This window comes from Xenopus tropicalis, chromosome 5, assembly GCF_000004195.4.
Source record: "Xenopus tropicalis strain Nigerian chromosome 5, UCB_Xtro_10.0, whole genome shotgun sequence".
NCBI classification, from domain to species: domain Eukaryota; kingdom Metazoa; phylum Chordata; class Amphibia; order Anura; family Pipidae; genus Xenopus; species Xenopus tropicalis.
In genome coordinates this window covers 155,658,691-155,669,691 of record NC_030681.2, presented here as the reverse complement: position 1 = coordinate 155,669,691, position 11,001 = coordinate 155,658,691, and positions in this window count along the sequence as shown.

Below are 11,001 nucleotides of genomic sequence, written 5' to 3'. Positions count from 1 at the left end.
CCTCGGTTATTTGATATATGACTGCTGCTTACTTGGGTACAGGTGTTTGGGTTCCCCAGTTTGCTTGTTACGGAGATGGGATGTGCAACCATCTTAAATGCCTCTGACACTTATATCTTTAGATGCCTCTTTCCCACATTAGATCTGTTGCACTTGATGGTGCTGCCCAAACCCTCAGTCACTACTCATGTTACTATTGTGGTGATGCACCTGATGCCATACCGCCCCCAAGACCAGAAAGAGAGGTCAATTTAAAAAATATTTGCCCAAAATAAATAATATATGCCCATCTAATGTCCTCTTTTTAAGAAAATATCCAGCTAGAAAGCTTATGTAATGAATTACTAATGTTAATCTGGTTTGACCAATAATCACACTAGGGCATGTAAACCGGTCACATAGTTCATAGGTCATAGTTTCTCACAGCAATTTTTGATCAGCACCTTCCAGATAATAAATTTGATGTTGGTTGCAAGTCACACAATTGCCATATCCATCATATCATCCAGTATCTTTGAATTAAACAGCACCACCAAGGCGATATCTTCCTTAAAGCCTTTATTGAAGAAAGGGTTCGGACCTGGGCAATATCAACCTTTCAGACCAAAAGCTTAATAAAAGACCGGTGTTGGTCTAAATGTTGCCCTTGCCCGGGTCAGAACCCTTTCTTCAATAAAGGCTTTTAAGAAGATATTGCCTTGGTGGTGCTGTTTGTTTCAAAGAAAGACTGGTTCTGCATTGGCCCATTGAACCTACCATGTGTATAGCCAATGTGGCTAGTGATCTTAAACATTATTGTTAAATATACTGGATTCAAAAGTGAGTATGCTGGCTGCATGTGTCCTGGAAAATAGATTTGCTAAAATGAAATACAGAATGCAGGGGGGGGGGGGGTAAACATAAAGCAGACATATTTGATGGCTTTTCCTAATCCACTTGTATAGGAGACTTTAGATGTTTGGCATTTTAGCGCCTCTGAATTACACCCTTTAGTAACAAAATCACAAATTTACAACAGTGCCTTGAACTTCACCCTACCTGCCAGGGCTTCACTCTCCTTTTCAGAGTCTCCAATCGGCCCCAGTGATTGGCCGGTGGCTGAGCAGAGTAGAGATTGTGCAGGGCGCGCGCCAGTGCATAGACTGCAGTGTAAACTCTATAAGTCACTCTGTAATTGTGATCCCCATACACTAATATATTCACATCAACAATAGTCTCATTCCCTGTGCAGTTATAAGCCACTTCCCCATAGGTACTAAGAGTTTCAGCATAGGAACCTGATGGAAAATGGCAGCCAAATATCCCTTCCCACAAATCTTTAGTTAAATTATCCCTGTAGTTATACGGAGAAAATGAGTAGAAAAACTGCTCAAAGCCGGGGATCTCTCCTTCCTGGATTAACAATGACACAGAGCCATTTAATGTACTTTTAATATTTTCTTGCATGTAAAGTGTAACTTTGGTGAAGAAAGACGACGTTATCCAAAATTTTGTTGGAATTTGAGGCGATCCATATAGGTTAGTCATTAGGCCTGCAATAGCAGGAACATATCTTGTGCCAATATACAAGACAATCACATAAGCAGAGCTTTCCCTGATCTGCTGAATAATCTCTTCTGCATTATAGTTATAGATATAAGCAGCGTCTCTAAGTACAGCAGTGAAGGCTACACAGCCTCCATTATTAGAAAGCTCCTTACTTCCCGGCCTCTGTACCCTGTGGCATCACTTGATATAATGAGTCCGACCCATTTCCAGCCAAAGTGCTTCAGTATCTGCACAATCCCATCCATTTCTGCCTCCTCATTGGGGATAGTTCTGTAGAATGATGGGAACTGGGTTCTGTCACTGAGCGCTGGATCCACGGTGTTGTAACTGATCTTGAAAAAAATAAGAAATAAATATAGAAATATGTCTCATGTATTTCATAGATATCGAGCTAAGCTTATTTTATAAATAGGTAGGTAAATACATCTTGTCTTTAAAATTAATTAAAGCTGTGCAATTCATGGTAAGTGTGAAGATCTAGTCTATAAGTTAGTTGCTATATACAGCAGTAGAATACACTTTTGAATTATTTAAACCATGGATTTCCAAGATTATTGCTGGGACCTTGATCCTTCCAATAAATTAGCCCATAATGTTAATCCAAACCTATGTAACTCCTTAATGGTGTCACCAGTAACATTTGACCAAGTGTGGACATCAGAAGAAAAAACGGTCTCAGTAGAAAGGATCCCATTTAATAAGTGGCAGCCAACAATGAAAGCAGTGTGTGTGTGTGTGGGGGGGGGGGGGGGTATGCTGCTTTTGTTCCTGGTTTAAAATGTACTTTGTGAGTTGTTTATATAGTAATAATACATGAACATGTTATTAGCTTATTTATGTTTAAAGGAAAGGCATTTGGGCATTTTACTGCTAATAAATTAGCAGCAACATTAGTGCAAGCTAGAACGTTATATTTATTATACAGAAAGCTTTACCATACTGGAGTAAACAGCCCTAGAAGCTCCCTCTGTTTGTTTGAGATAGCGGCTGCCATTTTAGCTTGGTCTCAGTAGTTTCCTGCTGCAGCTCTGGCTGCTGGTAGCTCAGATTACACAGAGTTGGGAGGGGGAGCAAATTCTTATGTTGTGGATGTGGAGCAGGAGAAGGGACGGGGAGAGAGGAACAGACTTGTGCCCATGCCATGAAGGATTTTTCTGAGAGTGGGAAGTCTAATACCGAAGAATGTGAGTTTCTTTTGATAGAGGACTCAGTGCAGCATTTCTGTGAGTGCTTATGGCTTTATTTACATTGACACTTCTGATAAAGCTTACTTAGTTTTTACCTTTTGTTCTCCTTTATTATATATATCCCTTATACTTGTTGCATTAATAACTAAATAATTTATATAATCAATTCCTTGCACCTGTTAATAGTCAGCTCTTGTGTTCCATTAATCATAGAGCAACTATTGAAGCAGCTGCATACAGCAGTCTTTCTATGCCAGTTTGATAACTGCACAACCTAATAAGGGAGACTATTTGGTTTTTAGTCATAGAGGTTAAGAAATCTCTTGGAAAGACACCTACAGGGTAAAACATTTGATCGGCTGCTGGGGGGGTGGATATCGCTCCAACTTGCAGCGCAGCAGTAAAGTGTGCCTGAGTCTGAGCTTTCAGAAGGAGCCAGCACTACACATTAGAACTGCTTTCAGCTAACCTATTGTTTCTCCTACTCCCATGTAACTGGAGGAGTCCCAAGCCGGACTTGGATTTCTTACTATTGAGTGCTATTCTGATACCTACTGGGAGCTGCTATCTTGCTACCTTCCCATTGTTCTGCTAATCAGCTGCTGGGGGTGAAGGAGGGGGGGATATCACTCCAACTTGCAGCGCAGCAGTAAAGTGTGCCTGTGTCTGAGCTTTCAGAAGTAGCCAGCGCTACGCAGTTGCTCCCATATAGCCCCGAGAAACACCTGTCCTCACACAGGGGCCACACACAGGACACTCTGATGGACCTCAGATGGATCACTCACTGGGGATCCGCAGGGGGTAAAGGATCCAACTGCAATCTAGCAGATCTCTCTTTACAGGCTGGCACTCATATGCTAAGTAGGGCTCCCCTCAGCTGTCACACTGTCACTGCTTACTGGATCTCAACTCAGGGGCTCCCTTTATAAACTACTGGGCCCGCCCCTGATTTTTGGCGTAGACACAGCTCTCTCCAACCACTGCAAAGTGAAAGTTTTGACGGGTTTTTCAGAAATGTCATCAAAATTGCCAAATTTAGGAAAGCTTTGCGGCTTGGTACTTTTGAGTAGAAAGACATGGGTACCCATTTTAGATTTGGGGGAATGTGTACTTTCCAAAATTATATCGTTTTCTTGGGTAAACTTAGTTTTTTATAGCTTTACCCCCATAAAATGCAGTAAATGAGTTGATTTTGCAGAAGCTAGAATGACAGAAATGATAGATCATATGGGGGTGTTTTCATTTTGGGTCCCCTACATGCCACATATTAGGTAAACATATACATATTGGGCATCAAACTGTTCAGTGGACCCCTGGCGTTCATATTTAGGGTGTTTTATCTTGGTACTTAATGCTATGTGGGAGATAAGAAGCTGTAGAATGTAAGCTTTGAAATTATGTTTAAAACATTTTACAAATGTTTATAAAAAACTGGTACATTTAGGAAAGCATTGCAATTTGACAATTTTGGAGTAAAAAGACAGTTGAGCCTTTTCTGGATTCCCCAGAATCAGTTCTTTCCAGAAATGTGTAATTTTCTGGGATAAACCTTCTGTTAGTGGAATTTTTGGCCTTGAAATCTAAAGTATGCAGCTTTCTGGAGCAGTGCTTTGGGAATTTGGTAGGGTACTGCTGGGAGTTTTTGACCTATACACGTGAGAAATCTCAATAAAACTGTATATATTTGGTATTAGTGTGTTCAAGAAACATTTCTAAATAAGTTGTATATTTGTGCATAAAACAATTCATCTTTCATGTGTTTATATTATAGAAAATATTGTTTTTCTTCATTTTTTAGACATTTAGAAGCCTTTATCTCAGGGGTCCTCAATCTATGGCCCGTGGGCCCCCCAAGGTCATTTACCCGGCCCACACCTTCCCTGCGTCCTCACCCTTGGCTACTACCTGCCTGCCTCACCATGGTCCTCGGCCACAACACGTCACTTCACCACGTCCCACCAGCCAATACGTCCAGCATCATTTGTGTCTGCCAGTGTGACATGGTGACATGACGCACTGGGCCCGAGGACCACTGGGGGGGAGGTGTAGTTTGAGGACTAAAAAAGTCTGAGGGACTGTGAACTGGCCCCCTGTTTAAGAAGTTTGAAGACCTCTGCTTTATCTTGTTACAGAAATGGAATTACACAAACATTCTTGCATATTTTGAAAGATTAGGTTGTCCTGAAAAAAGCAATATATTATTTTTTACAGGTAAACTAAAAGTCCCCTCAAGGCAAGGCCCCTAAAGTGAAAGAGTGCAAAATGTTCAAAAACAGTCTGGCAATAGAAGTTCCACTTTGACCAAATCAGCTGGCAGTTAAAGGGTTAAGGAACACCTATCAGCATCTCTATCGAAGTAACGTTCCAGAACTTTACAGTAGTCACAGGAGCTCGCCATCTTGGATTTTGTAAGAAGTGTTTGTGTGATATGCCCACTGTTCCCTGAGCAGCTTAGGGGTCGTCGCAAATGATCAAGTAGAAAATGATGTTGGTCTGTAATATCAACTGATGCTACAGGGCTGTTTAGTACATTCTGAATTTCCCTTGAAACTGGGTGAAACTGAAAACAATGAGCGGATTAAGTTCCCCTTGAAACTGGGTGAAACTGAAAACAATGAGCGGATTAAGTTCCCCTTGAAACTGGGCGAAACTGAAAATAATGAGGGGATTAAGTTCCCCTTGAAACTGGGCGAAACTGAAAATAATGAGGGGATTAAGTTCCCCTTGAAACTGGGCGAAACTGAAAATAATGAGGGGATTAAGTTCCCCTTGAAACTGGGCGAAACTGAAAATAATGAGCGTATTAAGTTCCCCTTGAAACTGGGCGAAACTGAAAATAATGAGGGGATTAAGTTCCCCTTGAAACTGGGCGAAACTGAAAATAATGAGGGGATTAAGTTCCCCTTGAAACTGGGCGAAACTGAAAATAATGAGGGGATTAAGTTCCCCTTGAAACTGGGCGAAACTGAAAATAATGAGCGGATTAAGTTCCCCTTGAAACTGGGAAACTCTGAAAACAATGAGCGGATTAAGTTCCCCTTGAAACTGGGAAACTCTGAAAACAATGAGCGGATTAAGTACCCCTTGAAGCAGGGTGCAACTGAAAATAATGAGGGGATTAATTTCTCACTGAAAGTCCAAGGCCAGGCTATCACTGACTATTCTATTCCTCTACTATTCTAAGCTTCCATAGGACTCAATGGATGTTTTGAGAGTTTGCACCATTTTATTTACAGAACACTCCTACAACTTTGAAGTTGTATTTTTTTTTTTGTGAAGCAAACAACAAAATAACACAAAACATCAGTGTGCATAACTGACCCCCCCCCTTAAAGTCAATACTTCATAGAGCCCTTTTAGCTGCAAGTGGCTTTGGATAAGTCTCTATGAGCCACATTTTGCCACTGGGATTTTTACCCATCTCTCAAGGCTCCAGCTCCTTCATGTTGGATGGTTTTCGCTTGTGAACAGCAATCTTCAAGTCTGACCACAGATTCTCAATTGGATTGAGGTCTGAACTTTCACTAAGCCATTCCAACACATTTATATGTTTCCCCTCAAACCCCTCGAGTGTTGCTTTAGCAGTAGCTTCGGCTCATTGTCCTGCTGGGACCTCCGTCCCAGTCTCAAATCACAGGCAGACTGACACAGGTTTTGCTCAAGGATATCCCTGTTTTTAGCACCATCCATCTTTACCTTGACTCAGACCAGTTCCCCCGTCCCTGCTGCTGAAAACATCCCCACAGCATGATGCTGCAATGGTGTTCTTGGGATGATGGGACATGTTGGGTTTGCGCCAGACTTAGCATGTTCCTTGGTGGCCAAAGAGTTCCATTTTAGTCTCATCTGACCAGAGCACCTTCCTCTCATACAGTTGGGGAGTTGCTCATATGCCTTTTGGCAAATTCAAAACGTGCCTTCTTATTTTTAATGTAAAATAATGTTTTTTTCTGGCCACTCTTCCATAAAACGGCTTATTGTGCTCCTATGGACAGTCTCTGCTATGGAACTCTGCAACTCCTTCAGGGTTAACTGTGGTCTCTGTGCTGCCTCTCCTTGCCTGCTCTGGGAGTATTGGTGGGGGGGAGCTCTCTTGGCAGGTTTGTTGTGGTACCATGTTCTTACCATTTGAAGATGATGGATTTGATGGTGCTCCAGGGGTTCCTCAAAGATTTGGATATCTTTTTATAACCCAAACCTGACTTGTACTTATCAACAACTTTGGCCCTGACTTCTTTGGAGAGCTACTTTGTCTTCATGGTGTGATGGCTCTTTCTTAGTGGTGTTGATGCCTCTGGGGCCTTTCAGAAAGGGTGTGTTTATACTGACAGATCATGTGACACTTGCAAAGGGGGACTTCATTTCACTAATTGTGTGACTTATGTGCCAAGGGGGTGAATACTTTAGCAAAGCACTGTATATATGGTATATGTACATAAGCATACCTAATAGGGTTGCCACCTTTCTCTTTGGATATACCCGGGTGGGACAGAGGCAGTAACATCGCCACCTGTCCGGTTTTGAAGATGGGCTGCCTGGTTCAAAACTGCCCGGGCAGGAATTTCCTGGATTAATGGGAAATGTGGCCATTTGTAGACATTGACATGCCCCCTTACATCACCATGCCCACCCCTTTGTGTCACAGCACCATGCCCACCCCTTTGTGTCACAGTAATACCTAACGGCCCTGGAAGGACTGGGTGTGTACAACAGAATCTGGAACAAAAAAATAGGCAAATAAACACAGAGCTTCTCCTGGGCTTCATATTAAGACAGAAAATTGTGGATCTACTTGCCTGTGAGTATCTAAACATTGATATGAGTTGGGCCAAGGAGAACTTAGTGCTAGAAGGCACGTCTCCCACATATCCCATCAGCTTTGCCTTCTCCCAGCAATCATAATTGGGAACTTGGTATTCTGCCCCAGACATTATGGCCAGCGCATCATAGAGAGATTTAGGTTCATGTTCACAGGAGTCAAATATCCTGTATCCCAGGGAAATATTGGGTAAAATCCTTGAACTTCTATTTATCTCTTCAACCGCAAACAGGAAAGCCACATAATGCCGATAATATTTAAGTGATGCCCTGTGAGATATAGTGACTTTCCATTAATCAGATCAATATACTGTAGGGCAGAAATAGCAGGCAAAGAGCCCAACTCTTAAAAATACAGAAAAAGCAGCACAGTTGCCCTGTGTATAGGAGGCCGCCGCTTATATTCAAAAAAGTAAATGTAACAGATGCCTAAGGGATCTCCATTGTAATCATGAGCAGTGTTATGCACCATAGTCATGTAAATGAAGAAGATTATCAGTACTTTGGGCCCAATACAGTGTATTTAAAGCACTCCTTCATATTTAGATTTATTAAAGGGGATGTTCACCATCAGAAAAGATTGTAATTCATCTTTTATTGTTTTGAAGCTACAGACCAGTATCACCGCATCCCCTTTAAAGACCCTCAGTGGGACCAATAGTTACTGGCAGAATTGTCACAGCAATAAAGACTTGGAAGAGAATATAGTAGGAGATGGAAAAACTGAAAAAATCAACCTCATACATCAAGTTTTGAAAGGACCAATGGTGTCCATACCTTAAGTCTACTAAAAAATCAATAAAACATTAATTAAACCCCACAGGCTTGTTTTGCATCTAATAGGGATTGATTATATCTTAGTTGGGATCAAGTACAGGTACTGTTTTATTATTACAGAGAAAAGGGAATCATTTAACCATTAAATAAACCCAATAGGCCGGTTCTGCCCCCAATAAGGGGTAATTATATCTTAGTTGGGATCAAGTACAGGTACTGTTTTATTATTACAGAGAAAAGGGAATCATTTAACCATTAAATAAACCCAATAGGACTGTTCTGCCCCCAATAAGGGGTAATTATATCTTAGTTGGGATCAAGTACAGGTACTGTTTTATTATTACAGAGAAAAGGGAATCATTTAACCCTTTCACTGCCAGCCATTTTGAACAAAGCGGAACTTCTACTGCCAGACAGTTTTTGAACATTTTGCACTGTTTCACTTTAGGGGCCTTTCCATGGGGGAACTTTTAGTTTACCCAGGAAAACAATATATTGTTTTTTTCAGGACAACCTAAGCTTTTAAAATATGGTAGAATTTTTGTGTAATTCCAATTTTGTAACAAGATATAGGCTTCTAAATGTCTAAAAAATGAAAAAAAATTATATTTTCCATAATATAAACACACATACCAGAAACAAAAATTATTTTATGCATGAAAATACACCTGATTTGGAAAGTCCCATGTCTCCTGAACGTGCCAATACCAAATATATATAGTTTTATGGAGACTTCTCACTTGTATAGGTCAAAAACTCCCAGCAGTACACTACCAAATTTCCAAAGCACTGCTCCAGAAAGCTGCATACTTTAGATTTTAAGGCCCAAAATTCCGCTAACAGAAAGTTTATCCCAGAAAATTTCACATTTTTAGAAAGAAGAGATTCTGGGGAATCCAGAATAGGTAGAACTGTCTGTCTATTCCAAACTATCAAGTCGCAATGCTTTCCTAAAGTTATTGGTTTTTATCAAAATTTGTGAAATATTTTTAAAATCGCTTCAAAGCTTCCAGTCTATAGTATCTTAACTCCTAAAGGTCATAAAGTAACCAAATAAAACACCCTAAATATGAATGCCAGGGGTCCACTGAACAGTTTGATGCCCAATATGTATAGGTTTAGCTAAGTATGTGGCATGTAGGGGCCCCAATGTGAACATACACCCATATGTACTGTCATTTCTGTCATTTCAGCTTCTGCAAAATCAACATTTACATCATTACATTCACCCCAGAAAGCCATATATTTTTGGAAAGTACACATTCCCCCGAATCTAAAATGGGTACCCATGTATTCTACTCCACAGTACCAAGCCGCAAAGCTTTCCTAAAGTTGGCAATTTTGATAACATTTCCAAAAATCCACTCAAAGCTTCCAGTTTCCAGCATCTTATCTCCCACATAGCATTAGGTACCAAGATAAAACACCCTAAATATGAACACCAGGGGCCCACTTAACAGTTTGATGCCCAATATGTATAGGTTTACCTAAGTATGTGGCATGTAGGGGCCCCAATGAGAACATACCCCCATATGATCTATCATTTCAGCTTCTGCAAAATCAATAAATTTACATCATTATATGTGGGATAATGCTAGTAAAAAGTACATTCACCCCAGAAAGTCATATATTTTTGGAAAGTACACATTCCCCCAAATCTAAAATGGGTACCCATGTCTTTCTACTCCACAGTACCAAGCCATAAAGCTTTCCTAAGTTTGACGATTTTTATGGCATTTCCAAAAATCACCTCAAAACTTCCACTATGCAGCATCTTATTTTCTACAGGTCATTAGGTACCAAGACAAAACACCCTAAATATAAACCCCAGAGGTCTACTGAACAGTTTGATGCCCAATATGTATAGGTTTACCTAAGTATGTGGCATGTAGGGGCCCCAATGTGAACATATACCCAAATGTACTGTCATTTCTGTCATTTCAGCTTCTGCAAAATCAACATTTACATCATTACATGTGGGATAAAGCTAGTAAAAAGTACATTCACCCCAGAAAGTCATATATTTTTGGAAAGTACACATTCCCCCAAATCTAAAATGGGTACCCATGTCTTTCTACTCCACAGTACCAAGCCATAAAGCTTTCCTAAGTTTGACGATTTTTATGGCATTTCCAAAAATCACCTCAAAACTTCCACTATGCAGTATCTTATTTTCTACAGGTCATTAGGTACCAAGACAAAACACCCTAAATATGAACCCCAGAGGTCTACTGAACAGTTTGATGCCCAATATGTATAGGTTTACCTAAGTATGTGGCATGTAGGGGCCCCAATGTGAACATATACCCATATGTACTGTCATTTCAGCTTCTGCAAAATCAACATTTACATCATTACATTTGGGATAAAGCTAGTAAAAAGTACATTCACCCCAGAAAGTCATATATTTTTGGAAAGTACACATTCCCCCGAATCTAAAATGGGTACCCATGTCTTTCTACTCCACAGTACCAAGCCATAAAGCTTTCCTAAGTTTGAAGATTTTTATGGCATTTCCAAAAATCACCTCAAAACTTCCACTATGCAGCATCTTATTTTCTACAGGTCATTAGGTACCAAGACAAAACACCCTAAATATGAACCCCAGAGGTCTACTGAACGGTTTGATGCCCAATATGTATAGGTTTACCCAAGTATGTGGCATGTAGGG